Source organism: Pseudoliparis swirei, chromosome 1 (genome assembly GCF_029220125.1).
Source record: "Pseudoliparis swirei isolate HS2019 ecotype Mariana Trench chromosome 1, NWPU_hadal_v1, whole genome shotgun sequence".
Lineage (NCBI taxonomy): Eukaryota > Metazoa > Chordata > Actinopteri > Perciformes > Liparidae > Pseudoliparis > Pseudoliparis swirei.
In genome coordinates, this window is record NC_079388.1 from 17,107,031 (window position 1) to 17,129,353 (window position 22,323).

The 22,323-nt window shown below is 41.8% G+C and overlaps 1 pseudogene; it reads right to left on the bottom strand.

Moving 5' to 3' along the window:
- Positions 1 to 1,387: 1,387 nt before the first annotated feature.
- LOC130192000 (sodium-dependent neutral amino acid transporter B(0)AT1-like) lies at positions 1,388 to 15,694 on the bottom strand (annotated as a pseudogene).
- Between the last annotated feature and the right edge of the window lie 6,629 nt (positions 15,695 to 22,323).

A 22,323-nucleotide genomic window follows, 5' to 3' on the forward strand; every position in this document is an offset into this window, starting at 1 on the left:
ATAACCTGGTGATGCTGTTTCAATGTTTAACACTACCTTAAAGAGGTCAATTATCAAGATACCATGACTGTTGTATCAGAAGCAGCAGCATCATTTTCACGTGCCCAACAACGACAAATACACTATACAAATTCAATTGAGTTTATTTTGTGGGCTAAAACCACAGATTACTATTTCTTTTCAAAAAACAGAAAACCCCCTTTCACAGGCAAAAAAGGGAAGAAACCATAAGTCGAGCAACAGATGAGGATCCCTCTCCCCGGATGGACAGAAGTGATAAGATGTTATGTGTACAGAATGAACAGCATTTCAGAGTTACAACACATTCAATAAATATGACATTTATGAATAATTAGTAGGCATGGACAACAATCCAGACCTCCACAATCCATGAAACAGAATATTACAGAAACAGTATAATTCCCTTCTGGATCATTTCAAGCTAAACTAATTCCTGCCACTAGTGTTAACCTTACTCTTCACTTGTTGTTTTTTTCAGTGCTGCTGTCATCTCAGTTTATGAAAAATTACTAAAGAAAATGTTTGGCTCTGTTTCTACTCTTTAGATTGGGGTGTTGAAGTTAAATGGAGTCTAGAGACTTGGTATCAGCTTCAAAGCTCACACAGTAGGCTTGAGGTGCTTCATGATCTCTGTGGCTTCGAGGCTGTAGGCCACGGACAACCTCCTCATTTCCCCGTCCAGGCCCTCTCTAGATAGCCATGTGATGGGCGGAGCCTCACACAGCATCAGTGTCAGGGTATCTTGCCTGCTCCATTTGTGGTGCCGTTTGATCTGGTTCACCGGGCTTCTACCTCCGTGCCTGTCAATGTGAGGTCGTCCTCTAGTGGCTAGTTTGCTGCTTCACATCTTTTGTCTAAACATGTCGAGGCCCAAACACACAAAACTGACAACAAAGCGCGAGTGCAGACAAATAGGCTACAGTCTAATGCGTTGTTTCACGTCATCTCTATTCAATTCAATTCAGTTTATTTTTTATAGCCTATTATCACAAATTACAAATTTGCCTCAGAGGGCTTTACGATCTGTACATATACAACATCCCTGACCTTTGACCTCATATCGGATCAGGAAAAACTCCCAAGAAAAAGCAAAAAAACTTTCACAGGGAAAAAAGGGAAGAAGCCTTCAGGAGAGCAACAGAGGAGGATCCCTCTCCACGGATGGACAGATGCAATGGATGTCATGTGTACAGAAAGGATCATGACAGAGTTACAACACATTCAATGAGTATGACAGAGTGTATGAATAGTTGGTCTATAATTCGTCTATAATTAAAGACGTTGTTCATTGTGTAAAACATGTAAACATGTTCTAGTTAAAACACAAGATACATTTATGAGACATGGCAAATTCTTTCAATGTATTTTATTTCTTCTTGCAGGAAACAAAGACCAGCCTCCATAATGCATAAACAGGCACTGCCAGACTGGGGACTCCCGCCAAAAGAAAGATGACCGCATTGATCCATGAAGGGTACGGCACTAATGCCAGAGATGGGAACTCCACCTGTAAACCGCAAAACAGGAGAATTTGTTACCACTATATGCTTTACTCTCAACATTTACCATAAACATGTTTACAACGAGGCTTTACTTAATAAAGAGGCAACAAAAGGTCTGATGCTATTGCTGAGGTCAGAGCTGATACACCCAAGTATAAATGTAAAACACAGAGTATACTTGTAGCTTGTGTGCTTACAGAGTTTGGATCCCAGACTAAGTAGGTGAGCTTTTCTTGGGTTTGTGTCACCATATAGAAAACTAAAATTGCCAGAACGATGAGAGGACTAATGAACCGCCATGTGACCTGCCAGAAGATGCCGGGCTTATAACCGACCATGAACTCCAAGTCCTCATTGAACCTGCAACACAAGAAGGTTTTGATTAGCTTTGGAACGTTTTGAAATGTTTTAAAATGTGAAGTTGAAGACATCCTTGTTACACTGGGTTTAAATAGGTTAGCCATCTTCATAAAGATGTGCTCAATAACACGCACAGCATGATTCTACTAATGCTGTATGGTTATTTTGCAGCAAATATCAATAATAAGACAACACAAACCCAGATCAACAATGGGTTGCTATAATAGTCAGAGTAAGCACTAACCTGTCGATACCGTAGATGTACACAACAGCTATCATCTCAAACAATCCAATGGTCAGAAGTGGAACTGATCCAGCGAAATTGTCAAAGAGAGTTACCCAATAAATCCCTGAATGCTGCGCAAACAGGAGACAGATGATGAAGGCGACAGCGCAAGTTATTCCTGAAACACACATGCAGGAATCAGACGATCAATAAATCCAAGGCTGCAAAGCCATTGTGTTGATTGATTTGACAACAAAACAGAATACCAGTCACTGCTTCTTGGGGCCATGTTTTAGGTATCAAGTTCAGATCTTTCAGTGGCACCACCACTCCCTCAATGTTGCCAAACAGAGTTGAGATTCCCAAGCTGAGAAGCATGACGAAGAAGAGAACAGACCAGAAAGGAGAGCCGGGCATCTTGGTGATTGCTTCTGTGAACACAATGAAGGCCAGACCTGTTCCCTCCACTCCCTGCACAAGTTAGTATCAAAGCAGTTAAGAGTAAAACAGTTGAATAATTTGGTAATCTGATAGATATTCATTAATATAGCCACCTCACTGAGAAGTGTCTGCATGTCACATGTTTTGATGTCCAATCCAAGGACAGTATCAGGATAGGTGCTGTTGAGATGATTAAAAGCTGCCTCATAGTTGCTTGAAGTGATGTTGTCTTCAGGAAGGTCAAATGCATTTAATAATGTCAGGATGTTACTAGGGAGAACATATGTCACAGATTAGAAACTCTGGATTACTGGAATTCAGTTGTTTTATGTTGAAGTCACTTAAAAGTGACACCTTCCTATTGCTACCTTATTCCATGCGAAACATGCATTAAATGTAGCTCATGAAGCTTAAACAGTATTCACTACTCACCCACTGATACAGTTGTCATATTTCGCTGTGGCTCTGAAGCCAATGATAGTGTAGGTGACTGTGGCAGCATAGATGGAGGTGAAGCCAGTTATTGCTGTCAGGATCACAGCATCTTGAACACAGTTGTTGCTTGGAAAACGGGGAAAAGCAAAAGGTTCAAAGCATGTTTGAGAATGGCTACTATCTGGTTACAGGGCTTCTTTAATGTCTCTTACTGAACAGGGTTGTAGCTTGAGAAGGAGATGAGGCCTCCCCAAGCTAAGCTAAAGGCATAAAAGACCTGGGCACCTGCATCCAGCCAAGTCTTTGGGTTGATCAATTCATTAACCTGCAAGAGTGAGGGGTACATTGTGACGTGGATCTGTGAGTTATATCATTGGCTTTTTTTACGATGACGATTTGAAACATACGTCTGGTGTGAAGAGGAACTTTATTCCACTCAGGGAGCCTTTAAGAGTCAGTCCACGGATCAGGAAGATGAACAGCACTATGTACGGCAGGATGGCTGTGACGTACACTGCCTGAGGTCATGACAGGAAAAGAGAAATATTTAATTATTTGGACAATGGTGATTCAAGAAAGCCTATTGTTTTTGTGAAGGTTTGGCAAACCACACCTTGAACTTGGTTCAAACAAACCTTTCCTGAAGTTCCGATCCCCCGTATGTAGCAGACACACATGACTGTCCAGGCTGCTAGCAGGCAGAGTACTATGGGCCAGTGAATTCCTCCAGAGTCGGCTATAGAGGCCGAACTATTCAAAGTCACTCGGTAAAAATAGTAATCCACAGTGGAGCTCCTTTGACATTCTGAAACATATCCTGAAGGGGCAATAAACAATCATATGTGAGTGTACAAGTCTAAATCTCCATTCCAGTAAAGATTGAGTGCTTGATGAGCAACTGTGTGTGTGTGTGTATTAAAATACCTGTCCCATTGTCATTGAGAGGACACTGGGTCCAAGGCAGTGGATCTTGAAAGGAATTGAAGAGATACCACATGATCCAGGCTATTAAGGTGTTATAGTAAAGTCCAATCAATAAGGAAACCAGCATGGATGCTATACCTGATCAATGAAATCATTATCGGATGTTATTACATTGCTTTGGTTTTGTAATTTTTTTTCCAGAGCCTATTTTACGAACCAAGACCAGTCAGATAAGGGTTGATGGATCTCCACACTCCCACACTGCCTTTCCTGAGACGCTGGCCGATGGCAAACTCCAACAGCAGGAGAGGCATTCCTTCCAGCACCAGCAGAATCAGGTAGGGAATCAAAAACGCACCTGGAAAATGTATGATCAGAAAAACAATTACAAAGCTAAACAAATCATATTTGAAAGGTATACAAATACCCTAAAGCTACAGGCTATTCATTGAGCTTACCTCCTCCATGACTCTGACACAAGTAAGGGAATCGCCACACATTGCCGATCCCAATGCAGAAGCCCACACAGGTGAGCATGTACTGGGCTTTGCTGTCCCACTTGGGCCTGTCCCCTGCCTCCTTCTCCATCCTGTCCAGATCCTCATGAGTAGGGATCCTATTATCCAGTCCCGGGTTAGGAAATACCAGTCTCATGGTCACCCTACTCAAGCTGAGAAGTTACACGGTCGCCGGTGAAAGCCAAAGTGAGCACTTAGTGTCACAGTGCGAATCCGTTTATGATCTTCTACTCTATCTGATGTAAATCAATAATAAGCCAAGGCACACTCTGGACTTTTGATTGTACATTACCAGTTAGGCAACCAATTTAAAAATACATTATAGAAATGCTGCCATAGTTTAGTTCCGAGGTAGATGACAATGGCCCTCTACAAAAAGAAGACCTTGTTAAAGAGAGCACTCCACTCGTTGCCCAGTTTGAAACTCTCCCGTGGTCATATTGTAGTGTGGCCCTGAGGCTGATTATGAAGCGGATAGCCACTGCAGTCTGAGGTACAGGCATTGCTGATGACAAAGAACACACTCCTTCTCACAGTTGTTGGTCCAAGAATATTACAAAGAGTATGTGATAACTGTTAAACAGAGAGTTTTCCAAATTGCCTCTAACTGTACAGCTGGCAGTTGCTTACTTAATAGATTTTCTCCTGGAGAAAGCGATGACACATCAAAGGAGAAGAACACCTGTGCACCTGTCTTTAACCACATCACAGGATGTATTAAACCAATGCTGGATTACCAACTGGGCAAAGTGGGAAACAGGCCCAGGGGTCCAGAACTCCAGATGCACCCAATAAAGTTGCGTTTCGACTGGTTGTGCAAATGTATTTGGGATCCAGCACTAAAACACAACACCTGAACTGATGAGGGCCTCAAGGTGGGTCCTGCTTCATTATCTAATCTTGAGGCCCAACCTTGATTTGGGTCTTTGTGTTGAACGCCAGTTCTAGAGCTATCTATTGGGCTGCACGTGGTGTCGTGGCTTGCAATGTGACCTCACAGCATTAGGGGCCAGGGTTCAATCCCTAATTCCCTGTGGGCCTTCTGCGAAAATTTTGCACATTCTAGCAGTGTGGGTTTCTTCCGAGTTGTGACCCAGCTAGGACCAAGGTCGATGACATATAGCTGGAATAGAATTGTAGCTAACAGTGTCCACCAGGGAACCTAAAGGCCTATCATTGACACCTGCTTCAGGATCAGGCGTCAGTTGAGGGAGAAGTAAAACACGGTAAAAATTTGTTATGACATGATCCATGTTACACTGGACTTAAGTAGATTAGTCACACAGGCCCAGGCTTATGCTGCTAATGCTGTATGGTTATTTGCAGCACATATCAAGGAGAATGATAACAAAAAAAGAAAAATCATAACAAAAACATTTACAGTTGATGAAATAGTCTGAGTAAGCACAAACCTGTCTATACCATAGATGTACACAACAGCTATCATCTCAAACAATCCAATGGTCAGAAGTGGAACTGATCTAGCGAAATTGTCAAAGAGAGTTACCCAATAAATCCCTGAATGCTGCGCAAACAGGAGACAGATGATGAAGGCGACAGCGCAAGTTATTCCTGAAACACACACGCACAAGACCAAGGCAAATTGTGTTAAAACTTAAGCCAGAGACAAACACCAAATATGTTAAATTGGGGGATGCAACATTGTTAAAGTGATAGGGTTGATTAATAAAACAAAATTACCAGTGAGTAATTCATGGGGCCATTTTTTAGGGAATACATTCAGATCTTTCAGTGGCACCACCACTCCCTCAATGTTGCCAAACAGAGTTGAGAGTCCCAAGCAGAGAAGCATGACGAAGAAGAGAACAGACCAGAAAGGAGAGCCGGGCATCTTGGTGATTGCTTCTGTGAACACAATGAAGGCCAGACCTGTTCCCTCCACTCCCTGCACAAGTTAGTATCAAAGCAGTTAAGAGAAATAAGTTCAATAACTTGGTCATCTGATAGATATAAATTAATATAGCCACCTGACTGAGAAGTGTCTGTATGTCACATGTTTTGATGTCCAATCCAAGGACAGTATCAGGATAGGTGCTGTTGAGATGATTAAAAGCTGCCTCATAGTTGCTTGAAGTGATGTTGTCTTCAGGAAGGTCAAATGCATTTAATAATGTCAGGATGTTACTAGGGAGAACATATGTCACAGATTAGTAACTTAACACTACTTTACTTAAGTGTACATGAAGAAATTAATTCAGATTGTTCAAGTCATGAATACAAAACTCACATGCCCATGCATACATTGACAGGGCTCTCAAGTGTCACGCATTGAGCGTGAGACTCACGCATTTCAGTCTTCAGTCACGCACTCCCGCCACACATCGTATTTCTCACGCTGAAAAAAACTCTCGGCTATTTAATGTTTTAATGTGCCGCAGCGCGACAACATGAGCTGGCCGCGCTGCCCTCACCGTGGAGGAATCAAGCGCTCCCCTGGAGTTCTGCCGCGAGGAGCCACTTATCAGCCAATTAAAAAAAAGAAATGGGCTACACAATAGCCAATCAGAAAAAACCCGTATCTGGGTAAGATTTAATCCAGCAACCAATGAAAATAAAGCATCCTGGAATTGCGCGCGACTGACGAAAATATCCGAAAATTTCGTTCTGCGGGGGTTGCTGTCATCATTCCTCTTGTCGATACTCACTTACAAGTGATTGACTCAGTCACCAATAGTGTGACTGCGATGTAAAAGGTGGGGGACATCTGCAGACCTTCCTCTATGCAGAAATACATGTCGAAGTTTAGCGAGAGACCTTCCATTTGAGTCCCACTGGCTAGCTAATTGCTGCTGCTCTGATACAGCGGTTAGCCTACCACCAAGCCCCAAGAAAGTGTTTTTTCTTTCTTTCTTGGGTCTTACCATGAAAAGCAATGGGATTCATTATAACGCAATGCTGAGGCCAAGAACGAGGCTGGACTGCAGAAGGCTTGACATATATATGCCAGGCAGACACACATTTGACAACATCCTAGCTAAACTGATTGACGCTAGCTGGGGAGAATGATTGGTAAAGCGGCTTTGTGCAGAACAATGGCTGCTACATTGTGGCCGCTAATTCTCACCGGGCGAGTGAACTGGGAATTGCAGCTGGAGATGATGATGGATTCAACCTGTTCATATTAAAGGTTGTTGTTGCATTTGGGCAACTTGTTAGGCACTTCCGCCACAGCACTAATCTTAAATGAACAACTCTACACCCCTCCACCAAGTTTAATGAAAATCAGAAAAGTAGTATCTTCGTAATCGGACAAACAGACAGACCAACAAACCGAGTCGTAACTCTCATAGGCATGTGAGTGAAGAGTTTGATTTACAGATAGACAAACAGCATTTTGGTATTTGGCAATTTATTGTAACTGAAAAATATAAGGCCCACTTAATTTGTTCAAGTCCCAAACACGTTGAAATACACATCCGGCGAATACTCACTCACTGATACAGTTGTCATATTGCTCTGTAGCTCTGAAGCCAATGATGGAGTAGGTGACTGTGGCAGCATAGATTGAGGTGAGGCCAGTTATGACTGACAAGATCACAGCATCTTGTACACAGTTGTTGCTTGGAAAAAGAAATAAGCAAATAAACAAAGACACACTTTGAGTTTAGGTCGGAGAATGGTTATTACGTCTTTTCAATAAAAGTAAGCAAAGTCAGACTAGAACTTTAGATTAAGAACCATAGGACCTTTTAATGTCTCTTACTGAACAGGGTTGTAGCTTGAGAAGGAGATGAGGCCTCCCCAACCCAAACCAAAGGAATAGAAGACCTGGGCACCTGCATCCAGCCAAGTTGTTGGTTTAATCAACTCATTCACCTGCAGGAGTGAGGTATACATTGTGATGTGGCTTTGAGCAATGAGATTGAACTTTTCTATAAAGATTTGAAACTTACGTCTGGTATGAAGAGGAACTTTATTCCACTCAGGGAGCCTTTAAGAGTCAGTCCACGGATCAGGAAGATGAACAGCACTATGTACGGCAGAATGGCTGTGACGTACACTGCCTGAGGTTGTGAAAACATAACATGGAATCATAGATGAAAAAATCCATATTTCCAACTCGCACATCCATTGTGTAGCATTGACCAACTGTTTAGTTACGTCGGGACCAATTTTTTCAAAGCCATATTAGATGGTGGAACAAAAATCAATGATTAAATATGCGTGATAAAATGTGCAACTGTTACAGGGTCTCTTGTTGTAACTGCTTAGTGAACTGCTCCACCCTGTGATAAACTTGAGTAGGACAGTCACAATTGTGTGGTGTGTCTGGGTTGTGCACTATATTACACAATCCAATAGTATTGACAAATAATGTGCCGTATTTATATTGAGAGCCCTGCTTGTCTACCACCGTCTGAAATATGACCCATTGTTTTGAAAATGACTAGCCTAAATCTGTGGCCACTATATGTACATTGTGAGAACAGAAAGGTATAGCAACAGTAATTACAGTTGACAGGGCTTTGCTAACGGTCAATCTACTGCCAGAACTTGGTTCAAACTAACCTTTCCTGAAGTTCCGATCCCCCGTATGCAGCAGATTGCAATGATTGTCCAGGCTGCTAGCAGGCAGAGTACTATGGGCCAGTGAATTCCTCCAGAGTCGGCTATAGAGGCCGAACTATTCAAAGTCACTCGGTAAAAATAGTAATCCACAGTGGAGCTCCTTTGACACTCTAGAACAAATCCTGAAGGCGCAATAAACAATCATATGTGAGTGTACAAGTCTACATCTGCATGCCAGGAGAATTTCAGTGCTTCATAAGTATCTCTGTGTGTGTATTAAAATACCTGTCCCATTGTCATTGAGAGGACACTGGGTCCAAGGCAGTGGATCTTGAAAGGAATTGAAGAGATACCACAGGATCCAGGCTATTATGGTGTTATATTAAAGTCCAATCAATAAGGAAACCAGCATGGATGCTATACCTGATCAATGAAATCATTATCGGATGTTATTACATTGCTTTGGTTTTGTAATTTTTTTCCAGAGCCTATTTTACCAACCAAGACCAGTCAGATAAGGGTTGATGGATCTCCACACTCCCACACTGCCTTTCCTGAGACGCTGGCCGATGGCAAACTCCAACAGCAGGAGAGGCATTCCTTCCAGCACCAGCAGAATCAGGTAGGGAATCAAAAATGCACCTGGGAGGTTGAAAACATTAGAATTCTAATGAAGATTTTTGATTTATTTTATTTTATAGTTAATACAAACGGGTTATGACAGAGAAGGTGGCTATCTTAAGTTTATGTTGGAAAATGTACAATTGTCATGAATAAATTATACTTAAGGAAACTGGACATTTCATCATCAATTGCGCGCTAACAACAACCATAGTGGCCATTTTTGTATCGGCAACGGGGTCAAACAGTGAGTGTTATAGGGTTATTAATGTCACAGGTGCAGGATGTCTAATATGGTGTACTGTCTCTTTAACAGGTTGCCTATTTTCTTTGTGGTAATTCTACCTTGGACGTTAAATTTAATTGATCCGTCTTTCCAAGACATTCTTAATCCCAATTTGTCAAATATCGACGCTTGGTCCATGGTCTTAAGCTTTAAACTACGACCGTCTATGTGCCCTTATGTCGGTTTTGGAGGTGTAAGGGACCATGCATAGGGTCTTTTCAAAATAAGCTTTGGTCTTCTGGGAAAGGCAAGAAAACCACTTAAGGGGAGTGTGCTTGATGTTAACTTGACAGACTAACGACTCACATTTCACACTAAAAGATCTCAACAACAAGATTGATTGCTGAACCAGTTTTTGCTCACGTTCATGGTTCCCAGAGGACAAATCCTATTGAATTTTGGCAAAGGCAACGTTTCTGACGCAGATTTTTAATACAATTTAGTCATTTGTTAATGCCCAAAAAGTACAATTTCAATACACTGCCGACTAAAATGTGTAATTGTTATTTAACCATCAGGATATTGTCACATTACTGTGATTCATGACATTGTGGTGACACGTAATGTAACATAATTCACCTTTAGGAATAGTGTTGCCACACGGACTGATTAAGTGGTAACACAGGGGTTGAGGCATGTCATTCCTGCTAACTCGCTATGCTAGGCAGTTGTGTTGTTAAGGTTCTCTTCCTGGATGGATATTAAAGATTGGAATTCGATCCTGAATACTCCGCCTCCGACTCCGTATCTCCGGTACTACAACATGGACTATGGACAGTGGTTTGAACCGTACTGGCTTGAACCCTTCTGTTAACAATTTAAAATTAAAATAATCTATTTTTCTACTATGCATGCTTTTTAAAAAGCATATCCCACTTCCTGTGGCTCAATCACAATGACCGACTAAACACACAACCATAAACAGTGTGAATTAATTAGTTCAGTTTCAACCTCAACAAATATACAGCTCTGTCTGTAGCACACAAGTTATTGTAAAGGTTAACTATTAAGGGATCTTACACTTGAGAATCATTGCTGTAACTCTATCGTGATTTAATGACACTCTGTTGTAGCCTTGAATGAGTGACGTATTTAACCTACCTTTAGCCTTATAGGTAGTCTTACTTAACGGTGATTTTATTGAAAAACCAATAGTTAAATGATCAGTTTAAATTAGGGCTGTCAATCGATTATCTTTAACACTGAACAGCAGCAGAACCAGTGGCCTTGGTAACTGACTGATATCACATATGTCTGCAGTGTTCTCTGCTCGCTCTGACTGACAGGTTACCTGTGAGGTGGGAGGTCCTGAGTGTTCATTGGTTGTTTTTCCCCAAAATGTTGACAGACAAACGGATTGACCAATCACGGTGAAGGTTTAGGTGTGAGTTTTTTCCCGCGCAGCGTCACCGACACGTCGCCCCTCCGTCCTCTGTGTAGTTTAAACTGATTTCTGCTCCGTATTTTCGCGGAGAAATAATTGTTTAAAACGGAAACAGTGTTAAACCGTATCGCCGCGCGGTTTGACACCTTTTGAGGTAAAAACAAAGTTGCGTTAATTGCTTTAAATATTTTAGTGCGTTAACGCGCAAATTAATCGTGATAGATTAACGTTGCTACTGACAGCCCTAGTTTAAATATTTGAGATTATATAGAAATTCACCATAACATGCCATGAATTAACAAAAGACAACTCAAATTCACTCCTAGGTACTTCAACCACACTAATTTTAATCACGGGACAACTATTTGTCTTACCTCCTCCATGAGTCTGACACAAGTAAGGGAATCGCCACACATTACCGAGCCCAATGCAGAAGCCCACACAGGTGAGCATGTACTGGGCTTTGTTGTCCCACTTGGGCCTGTCCCCTGCCTCCTCCATCCTGTCCAGATCCTCATGAGTAGGGATCCTATTATCCAGGTCCGGGTTAGGAAATACCAGTATCATGGTCACCCTACTGAAGCTGAGAAGTTACACGGTCCTTGGTGGAAGTCAAAGTGAGCACTTAGTGTTACCCTGCAACTCTGAAGGACGTTTATGATCTTTTACTTTATCTGGTACAAATCACAGATAAACCGAAGCACACCCTGCACTGTTTTTACACTACCAGTTTAATACATTATGAAGATATTACGGAGATCCGTTCCTGGGTTAGGACGTACCAGTCTCATAATGTCCACCTGCGCTGAAGCAGAGAATGGTCAAATCCTAATCTACACCCGTATTCTTTGAAGGCGGCGGAATACTGTACGACTAGATTGCAGTTTTTTGGCAACGCCCCCCGACGATGCTGCCTTCTCTCGTCTGCTTTCAAGGCGAGACGCAGTTCGACTCAAACAAACCTAATTGTCTGTATGATCTATATGGAGCACTAAGCAAACCTGTAAGAAGTTTATGATCTTTACCTGTATCTGTTGCCGGCCATTTATTAGCCAAGTGCAAACTCAGTCATTCAGCCAAATGCAGAAAATGTCATGTCAATCCGTTTTCGAAATGTAAAAGTAGTATTTCTTAATCATTCACCTAATTTGTATAAAAGGTGAAAAGGTTCCCATTGTTGTTAATTTGTAACTCAAGTGTTTTTATTTTGAAGAGGTTTATTCGTAATCATTGACAGTGTTAAGACCAGAGATGTAGAAAGAGAATTGGACACAGCATTGGAAAATTCCTGCCTATGAAAGTTGTTCAGTCGCGCGCATAAAGCAAAAACATCAACTGCAGATTATTCAGATGAATTACCCAGATCTTCTGTCAATACTCTGCAACCATGGGCCCATAGAACAAACCTACACACACTTTCTTTAACCCTGCCTCCTAACTAGTCTGAGGTAGGAAAATAACTCTGGATTCGTCCGTTAGTGCATTCTACAACTTTTAGGACCTAATCATTGAAATCAAGTGTTCGTAAATTGATTTTAAGTATCTTTCCCAATGTAAGTCTATGGAAAAAAGTGAGAATAATCACGAGACAGACTACAGAAGTTGTGATTCCACCACTAGGCCGCGATATAAATCTTGCTTCTTCAAAGTGGGTGCTTGGTAAAGATAGAACATTAAACCAGAGATTTCATGGATTTATAAAAAACAGTTGCAGCTGTTGCCAGGCAAAACCCTCAAGTGCCTTGAGTGCATGATTTACTTTAACTGCTTCCTTTTGTTTCGAAATCTGAACTGGTGAGAGGATAAGTTACATATCATACTGACAGTGTGAGCGCGGTTCGAAAAACCCTGATAAATAGCGGCCCACGGGAAGAAACATCATGGACTCTGTGGACTCACGACCCATTGGCACAAGCATCGGCATCGGGGTTGGATGCTATGAAGCATCGGGGTCGGATGCTATGTAGACCGAGCGGCGGGCCGGGCAGGGGGCCTGGGCAAGCCAATCACCGGCAGCATAGACTAGCTCTAGGATTGTGGAACGTCATCTCGCTAGCGGCGAAAGAGCCAGAGCTGGTGCGGGAGGTGGAACAGTATCAGCTAGATATAGTTGGGCTCACCTCCACGCACAGCAATGGCTCTGGAACCGAGCAACATCCCTGTCCCAGGACCTTACAATGGATCAGGAAAAACTCCATGAAAAACTGAAAAAAAACTTTCACAGGGAAAAAAGGGAAGAAACCTTAAAAAGCAGGATCCCTCTCCCTGGATAAACAAAAGCAATAGATGTCATGTGTACAGAATGAACGGTGTTTCAGAGTTACAACACATTCAAAGAATATGACAGAAATGATGCACCACGATCCAGATTTTCACAATCCATGAAACAGGAGGAGGAATAGAGCGGGGGGCATCAGCAGGGCCACCATGCAGGCAGGATGCATTGCCAAAGAGGCCGGACCAAGAGGTCAGGCACTTGAGGCAGGAGGCACAAAGAAGGAGGCAGGGCCATTGGGGAGGATACTTACGAGCCCCCGAATAAGCGCCGCTTTGTTGGAGTTTTCCCCCGGAAAACAGGAGGGTCGCCTTCTTGCGCCTATGGGTAAGGATGGAGTAAGGATCTAACCATTGTTTGTGCTTGTACACCAAACAGCAGTTTGGAGTATCCAGCCTTCTTGGAGTCGGTGGAGGGGGTCCTAGGAAAGGGCACCGCCTGCTGACTCTATAGTCCTCCTTGGAGACTTCAACACTCACACGGGTAATGATTGGGTGATTGTGAGGAACGGTTTGCCCGATCTGAACCCGAGCGGTGTCTTGCTATTGGACTTCTGTGCTAGCCACGAATTGTCCATAACGAACACCATGTTTAAACATAAGGAGGCTCATAAGTGTAATTGGTACCAGAACATGTTAGGCCAGAGATCAATGATCGACTTTGTAATTGTATCATCTGATCGAGGGCGTATGATAAGCAGACATGCATGCCTGTGACAAATGTTATGGAAGTCCATCTAATAAAACTTAAAAAATGTTCATGTTGGTGATGGAGAGGAAAAGTCAGTACAATGTATCCTCTATGGACAATGAAATGTCATGTTAATCCAGTAAATAATTACTTAGATATGTGTGTTGGCACCATGTGACTGACATACAGAAAGACATGTTGGCCCTGGAGCAAAAAACCCTAATGTTCATGCTTCATTTTTTTGTTTTCACCCACCAATTCCAGTCAAGTATGGATTGATTGACCTCCACACTCCCACGCTGCCCTTTCTCAGGCGTTGACCGATTGCAAACTCCAGGTGCAGCAGTGGGATTCCCTCCAAGACGAGCAGGATGAGAAATGGGATCATAAACGCACCTAAAAGTACCAAAGTCACATTGTCATAATAAGTTAACAATGTGTTTATTGATATAATCAGCACTTTAATGAAGGTAAGTAAATATTCAACTCAGTCAACTTCATTCACAAAACTGTTCCGATTAAAGACACCCATAACCTTTTAAAAAGTACACTATGTACTATATAAAGCTTTAAATAATAAAACTTACACTAGGTACTATATTAACTACGAGTAAGACATTCACTTTGACTTTTTATCATTAAAGTTTGAGAAATTAAAGGAAAGGTATATAACACAAGTAGTTTTGAAATGTTCCAAATGTCCAGTTGATATTGAGCAAATTTTCGTTCGTAGACCATTTTATAGAAATAAACATTTATTGTATTTTTTATTATTATTGATAGTAGGCATCAATTAGACATTTACAGATGTCTTTTAGGCAATTGACATTGCATGTGCATATTTTTAGAAGATGCTCATTTTCGTTATAAACAGATAGAGCAAGAGGTGTAAAATGTAGGATAAACAAACAAAAAAGAGACATAAATCAATGTATAACTAGGGAGTGATCTATTCTCTATTCTACATTCATTGATTTATGAAAATACAATCGGGTTACGGTGTTCCAAACATTGTTCCAGTTTGTAGTTGACAGAAGCCGTTATCTTCTCAATGTTGTAAACATCCATTGCAACATTCATCTATGAATTCAGAGAATGATGGTTTAAAAAAATATATATCTGAGTCTAAGAAAAACATGCATTTCTATTATTCCCAAGGATTTGAGAGCAAAAGCCAGACAGTCTAACATATTACAGCACCTTTAAACATAAGGAATGTTCTCTAGTTACCCAACATGTTTTACCCACTTAGTTTATAGATCCAAACTCTCAGTTTTAATGGATAACCTCTTTCAAATGTGTCAGTAGATGCGGTACAATTCACTAGAATTATAGATGTTTTGTTGGTTTCATTTTGATCAAAAGCAGACAAACTTGGTTTTGGAACAGCTCTCCCCAGCCTCCTCCTTATCCATCCTCTCCAGGTCCTTGTGAGAAGGGATCCGGTCATCTAGTCCTGGGGTTGGCAGCTTCAGCTTCATGATGGGTCACCGTGAACTTCAGTGGACTCAGAAATTGCAAAATGTAGCTGTTGAGTCTTGCTTTGGTAACCAGTTGTCAATTTTGCTACTTCCCTGGGAGCGAGGGGCTGCGTCTTCTTCCGTGGAAGCGGTTACTGATTCTCCGAGTGCTATGTCTCTCTCTCTCAGTGTTTTCCCCCTAATGTACGTCCTGGGACATAGAACTGAGGTATTTATCTCGACCTATGATGCCTCTCACAGTTCAGCTCCACACCCTCCTCACTTTTTTTCAGTCACTCCCACCTAGTCACTCTCATTCCCTTTACCTGGTCCTCATGCCCGTCTCATCTGATCATCCCTCATTTCCTTCACCTGGTTCTCATGCCCGTCTCACCTGCAGCCCATTCCCTCATTAGTCCCTAACTAAGTTCTAAAGCTGCACTGTTTTGAGCTCATTCAGACATCGTAAAATATCACTACACAGAAACGTTTATATTCAATTTAATTTATTTTGTATAGCCCAAAATCACAAATTACAAATTTGCCTGATAGGGCTTTACAATTTGTACACATACGACATATCTGTCCCATGGGACCTCACATCGGATCAGGAAAAACTCCCCCCAAACACTGAAAAAACCTTTAACAGGGAACAAATGAAAGACACCTTCAGGAGAGCAACAGAGGAGGATCCCTCTCCCCGGATGGACGGAAGCAATGAAGGTCATGCGTACAGAACAAACATTTACAGAGTTACAACACATTCAATGAATATGACAGAAATGTATGAATAATTAGTTCATGGACCACGAACCAGATTTACAAAATCCATGAGATCAGATGGAGGGAGAGAGGAGGAGGGACATCAGCAGGGCCATGGCAGGAGGCAGGGCCACGCAGGCAGGAGGCGGGCCCACCAGGCAGGATGCATTGCCAAAGAGGCTGGACCAAGAGGCCAGGCCCTTGAGGCAGGAGGCACAAAGAAGGAGGCAGGGCCATTGGGAAGGAGGCCAGGCCCAGGCTATATTTACGAGCCCCCAGATGAGCACCGCTTTTTGGGAATTTCCCCCGGAGAACGAGAGGGTCGCCTACCTGCGCCCATGGGTTGCTGGGAGTAAGGATTTAACCATTTTTTGTGCTTTTACACCAAACAACAGTTCGGAGTATTCAGCCTTCTTGGAGTCGGTGGAGGGGGTCCTAGAAGGGCGCAGCCTGCTGACTCTATAGTTCTCCTTGGAGACTTCAACACTCACATGGGTAATGATTGGGTGATTGGGAGGAACGGTTTGCCCGATCTGAACCCGAGCGGTGTCTCGATATTGGACTTTGGTGCAAGCCACGGTTTGTCCATAACGAACACCATGTTTCAACATAAGGGGGCTCATAAGTGTACCTGGTACCAGAACATCTTAGGCCAGAGATCAATGATCGACTTTGTAATTGTATCATCTGATCTACGGCCATATGTCTTGGACACTAGGGTGAAGCGTCAACTCATCACCACCTGATCAGATGGCGGGGGAGCCGGCCTAGAAAGACCTGGCAAGTCCAACTCCCACCTCTAGAAACAATTCTCACCCATCCCGAGGGAGGTTTGAGACATGGAAGGACCATGTTCAAAGTCTCTAGTGTGGCCGCTAGGAGCTTTGGTCAGAAGGTTATTGGTGCCTGTTGTGGTGGCAACACAAGAACCCAGTGGTGGATACCGGGGGTGAAGGAAACCCTGGAAGGCTTATATCAGGGTGCTGAAAATGAGGCTCCGGCCATTGGTTGAATCTCAGATTCAAGAGGAGCAGTGCAGATTTTGTCCCGATCTTATAAAGAAAATAAGAAAAGTTCCCAAAATGTCCAACTATTCCTTTAATGTACAACATACACTTAAATGGGGAATATGACACTGCAGCAAACTAATATCACATTGAATCTCTTCTTCAGAATCACATTGATTAAAGGAAATATTTTCTGGAAGTCATTATAGTGTAATCTTGTTATTGCATAAGGCATACAAATCACGATATAACAAAAACATATCCATTTTGTTGTAAAGTATATGTTTTAAAAATACAAGTAAAAAGCTGTCTAAAACTTAATTTCGTCACTCCTTTGTATTTTTGCAGAGATCGTATCGAGTGTGCCGTCACTGTAATCCTTCTGCTTGCAGCATTTCCTCTGGATGAAAATGTAGAGGGCAACCACTGGGACGGCTAAACTTGGAATTCCAGCCATATTTTTTGTTGTTGCGATTTTTGGTCAATAACTTTTGACTTTTTTGTTGTTGCGATTTTCGGTCAATAACTTTTGAATGGAAGGTCATAGAGACACGTGGATGGGCTCCGCCCCCACTAAGTCGGCCATTGCACTTCCAGGTATACCATCCCCGAGTCTGCGCGACCTCGGGAAAGTACTTTTCATTCATGTGGGCAGCAACAGCTATTTTGTTTTATTACTTTTGACTAGAAGGTCGCGGAGACTCATGGATGGGCTCCGTCCCCACTAAGTCGGCCATTGCGCTTCCAGTGATATCATCAGCGAGTCTGTGGGACCTCGGGAAAGTACTTTTCCTTCTTGTGGGCAGCAGCTATTTTTTGTTGTTGCGATTTTCGGTCAATAACTGTTGAATGGAAGGTCGTAGAGACTACATATATGTAGACATGTAGCATAGCATACAGGCTACAGTAACACAACCTCCTGTATATGGCATGTAGCATAGCACACAGGCTACAGTAACACAACATATATGTAGACATGTAGCATAGCATAAAAGCTACAGTAACACAAACTATATGTAGACATGTAGCATAGCACACAGGATACAGTAACACAACCTATATGTAGACATGTAGCATAGCACACAGGCTACAGTAACACAACATATATGTAGACATGTAGCATAGCATACAGGCTACAGTAACACAACCTATATGTAGACATGTAGCATAGCATACAGGCTACAGTAACACAACCTCTATGTAGACATGTAGCATAGCATACAGGCTACAGTAACACAACCTCTATGTAGACTTGTAGCATAGCACACAGGCTACAGTAACACAACCTCTCTGTAGACATGTAGCATAGCACACAGGCTACAGTAACACAACCTCTATGTAGACATGTAGCATAGCATACAGGCTACAGTAACACAACCTCTATGTACACATGTAGCATAGCACACAGGCTACAGTAACACAACCTCTATGTAGACATGTAGCATAGCATACAGGCTACAGTAACACAACCTCTATGTAGACATGTAGCATAGCACACAGGCTACAGTAACACAACCTCTCTGTAGACATGTAGCATAGCATACAGGCTACAGTAACACAACATATATGTAAACATGTAGCATAGCACACAGGCTACAGTAACACAACATATATGTAAACATGTAGCATAGCATACAGGCTACAGTAACACAACCTATATGTAGACATGTAGCATAGCACACAGGCTACAGTAACACAACATATATGTAGACATGTAGCATAGCACACAGGCTACAGTAACACAACCTCTATGTAGACATGTAGCATAGCATACAGGCTACAATAGCACAACCTATATGTAGACATGTAGCATAGCATACAGGCTACAGTAACACAACATATATGTAAACATGTAGCATAGCATACAGGCTACAGTAACACAACCTCTCTGTAGACATGTAGCATAGCATACAGGCTAGAGTAACACAACCTCTATGTAGACATGTAGCATAGCATACAGGCTACAGTAACACAACCTCTATGTAGACATGTAGCATAGCATACAGGCTACAGTAACACAACCTCTCTGTAGACATGTAGCATAGCACACAGGCTACAGTAACACAACCTCTATGTAGACATGTAGCATAGCATACAGGCTACAGTAACACAACCTCTCTGTAGACATGTAGCATAGCATACAGGCTACAGTAACACAACCTCTATGTAGACATGTAGCATAGCATACAGGCTACAGTAACACAACCTCTATGTAGACATGTAGCATAGCACACAGGCTACAGTAACACAACCTCTCTGTAGACATGTAGCATAGCATACAGGCTACAGTAACACAACATATATGTAAACATGTAGCATAGCATACAGGCTACAGTAACACAACCTATATGTAGACATGTAGCATAGCACACAGGCTACAGTAACACAACATATATGTAGACATGTAGCATAGCACACAGGCTACAGTAACACAACCTCTATGTAGACATGTAGCATAGCATACAGGCTACAGTAACACAACCTATATTTAGACATGTAGCATAGCATACAGGCTACAGTAACACAACATATATGTAAACATGTAGCATAGCACACAGGCTACAGTAACACAACCTCTCTGTAGACATGTAGCATAGCATACAGGCTACAGTAACACAACCTCTATGTAGACATGTAGCATAGCACACAGGCTACAGTAACACAACCTCTATGTAGACATGTAGCATAGCATACAGGCTACAGTAACACAACCTCTATGTAGACATGTAGCATAGCACACAGGCTACAGTAACACAACATATATGTAAACATGTAGCATAGCATACAGGCTACAGTAACACAACCTATATGTAAACATGTAGCATAGCATACAGGCTACAGTAACACAACCTCTATGTAGACATGTAGCATAGCATACAGGCTACAGTAACACAACCTCTATGTAGACATGTAGCATAGCATACAGGCTACAGTAACACAACCTCTATGTAGACATGTAGCATAGCACACAGGCTACAGTAACACAACATATATGTAAACATGTAGCATAGCATACAGGCTACAGTAACACAACCTCTATGTAGACATGTAGCATAGCATACAGGCTACAGTAACACAACATATATGTAGACATGTAGCATAGCATACAGGCTACAGTAACACAACATATATGTAGACATGTAGCATAGCACACAGGCTACAGTAACACAACATATATGTAGACATGTAGCATAGCACACAGGCTACAGTAACACAACCTCTATGTAGACATGTAGCATAGCATACAGGCTACAGTAACACAACCTCTATGTAGACATGTAGCATAGCACACAGGCTACAGTAACACAACATATATGTAGACATGTAGCATAGCATACAGGCTACAGTAACACAACATATATGTAGACATGTAGCATAGCATACAGGCTACAGTAACACAACATATATGTAGACATGTAGCATAGCATACAGGCTACAGTAACACAACATATATGTAGACATGTAGCATAGCATACAGGCTACAATAACACAACATATATGTAGAAATGTAGCATAGCATACAGGCTACAGTAACACAACATATATGTAGACATGTAGCATAGCATACAGGCTACAGTAACACAACATATATGTAGACATGTAGCATAGCATACAGGCTACAGTAACACAACATATATGTAGACATGTAGCATAGCACACAGGCTACAGTAACACAACCTCTATGTAGACATGTAGCATAGCATACAGGCTACAGTAACACAACCTCTATGTAGACATGTAGCATAGCACACAGGCTACAGTAACACAACATATATGTAAACATGTAGCATAGCATACAGGCTACAGTAACACAACCTATATGTAAACATGTAGCATAGCATACAGGCTACAGTAACACAACCTCTATGTAGACATGTAGCATAGCATACAGGCTACAGTAACACAACCTCTATGTAGACATGTAGCATAGCATACAGGCTACAGTAACACAACCTCTATGTAGACATGTAGCATAGCACACAGGCTACAGTAACACAACATATATGTAAACATGTAGCATAGCATACAGGCTACAGTAACACAACCTCTATGTAGACATGTAGCATAGCATACAGGCTACAGTAACACAACATATATGTAGACATGTAGCATAGCATACAGGCTACAGTAACACAACATATATGTAGACATGTAGCATAGCACACAGGCTACAGTAACACAACATATATGTAGACATGTAGCATAGCACACAGGCTACAGTAACACAACCTCTATGTAGACATGTAGCATAGCATACAGGCTACAGTAACACAACCTCTATGTAGACATGTAGCATAGCACACAGGCTACAGTAACACAACATATATGTAGACATGTAGCATAGCATACAGGCTACAGTAACACAACATATATGTAGACATGTAGCATAGCATACAGGCTACAGTAACACAACATATATGTAGACATGTAGCATAGCATACAGGCTACAGTAACACAACATATATGTAGACATGTAGCATAGCATACAGGCTACAATAACACAACATATATGTAGAAATGTAGCATAGCATACAGGCTACAGTAACACAACATATATGTAGACATGTAGCATAGCATACAGGCTACAGTAACACAACATATATGTAGACATGTAGCATAGCATACAGGCTACAGTAACACAACATATATGTAGACATGTAGCATAGCATACAGGCTACAATAACACAACATATATGTAGAAATGTAGCATAGCATACAGGCTACAGTAACACAACATATATGTAGACATGTAGCATAGCATACAGGCTACAGTAACACAACATATATGTAGACATGTAGCATAGCATACAGGCTACAGTAACACAACATATATGTAAACATGTAGCATAGCATACAGGCTACAGTAACACAACCTCTATG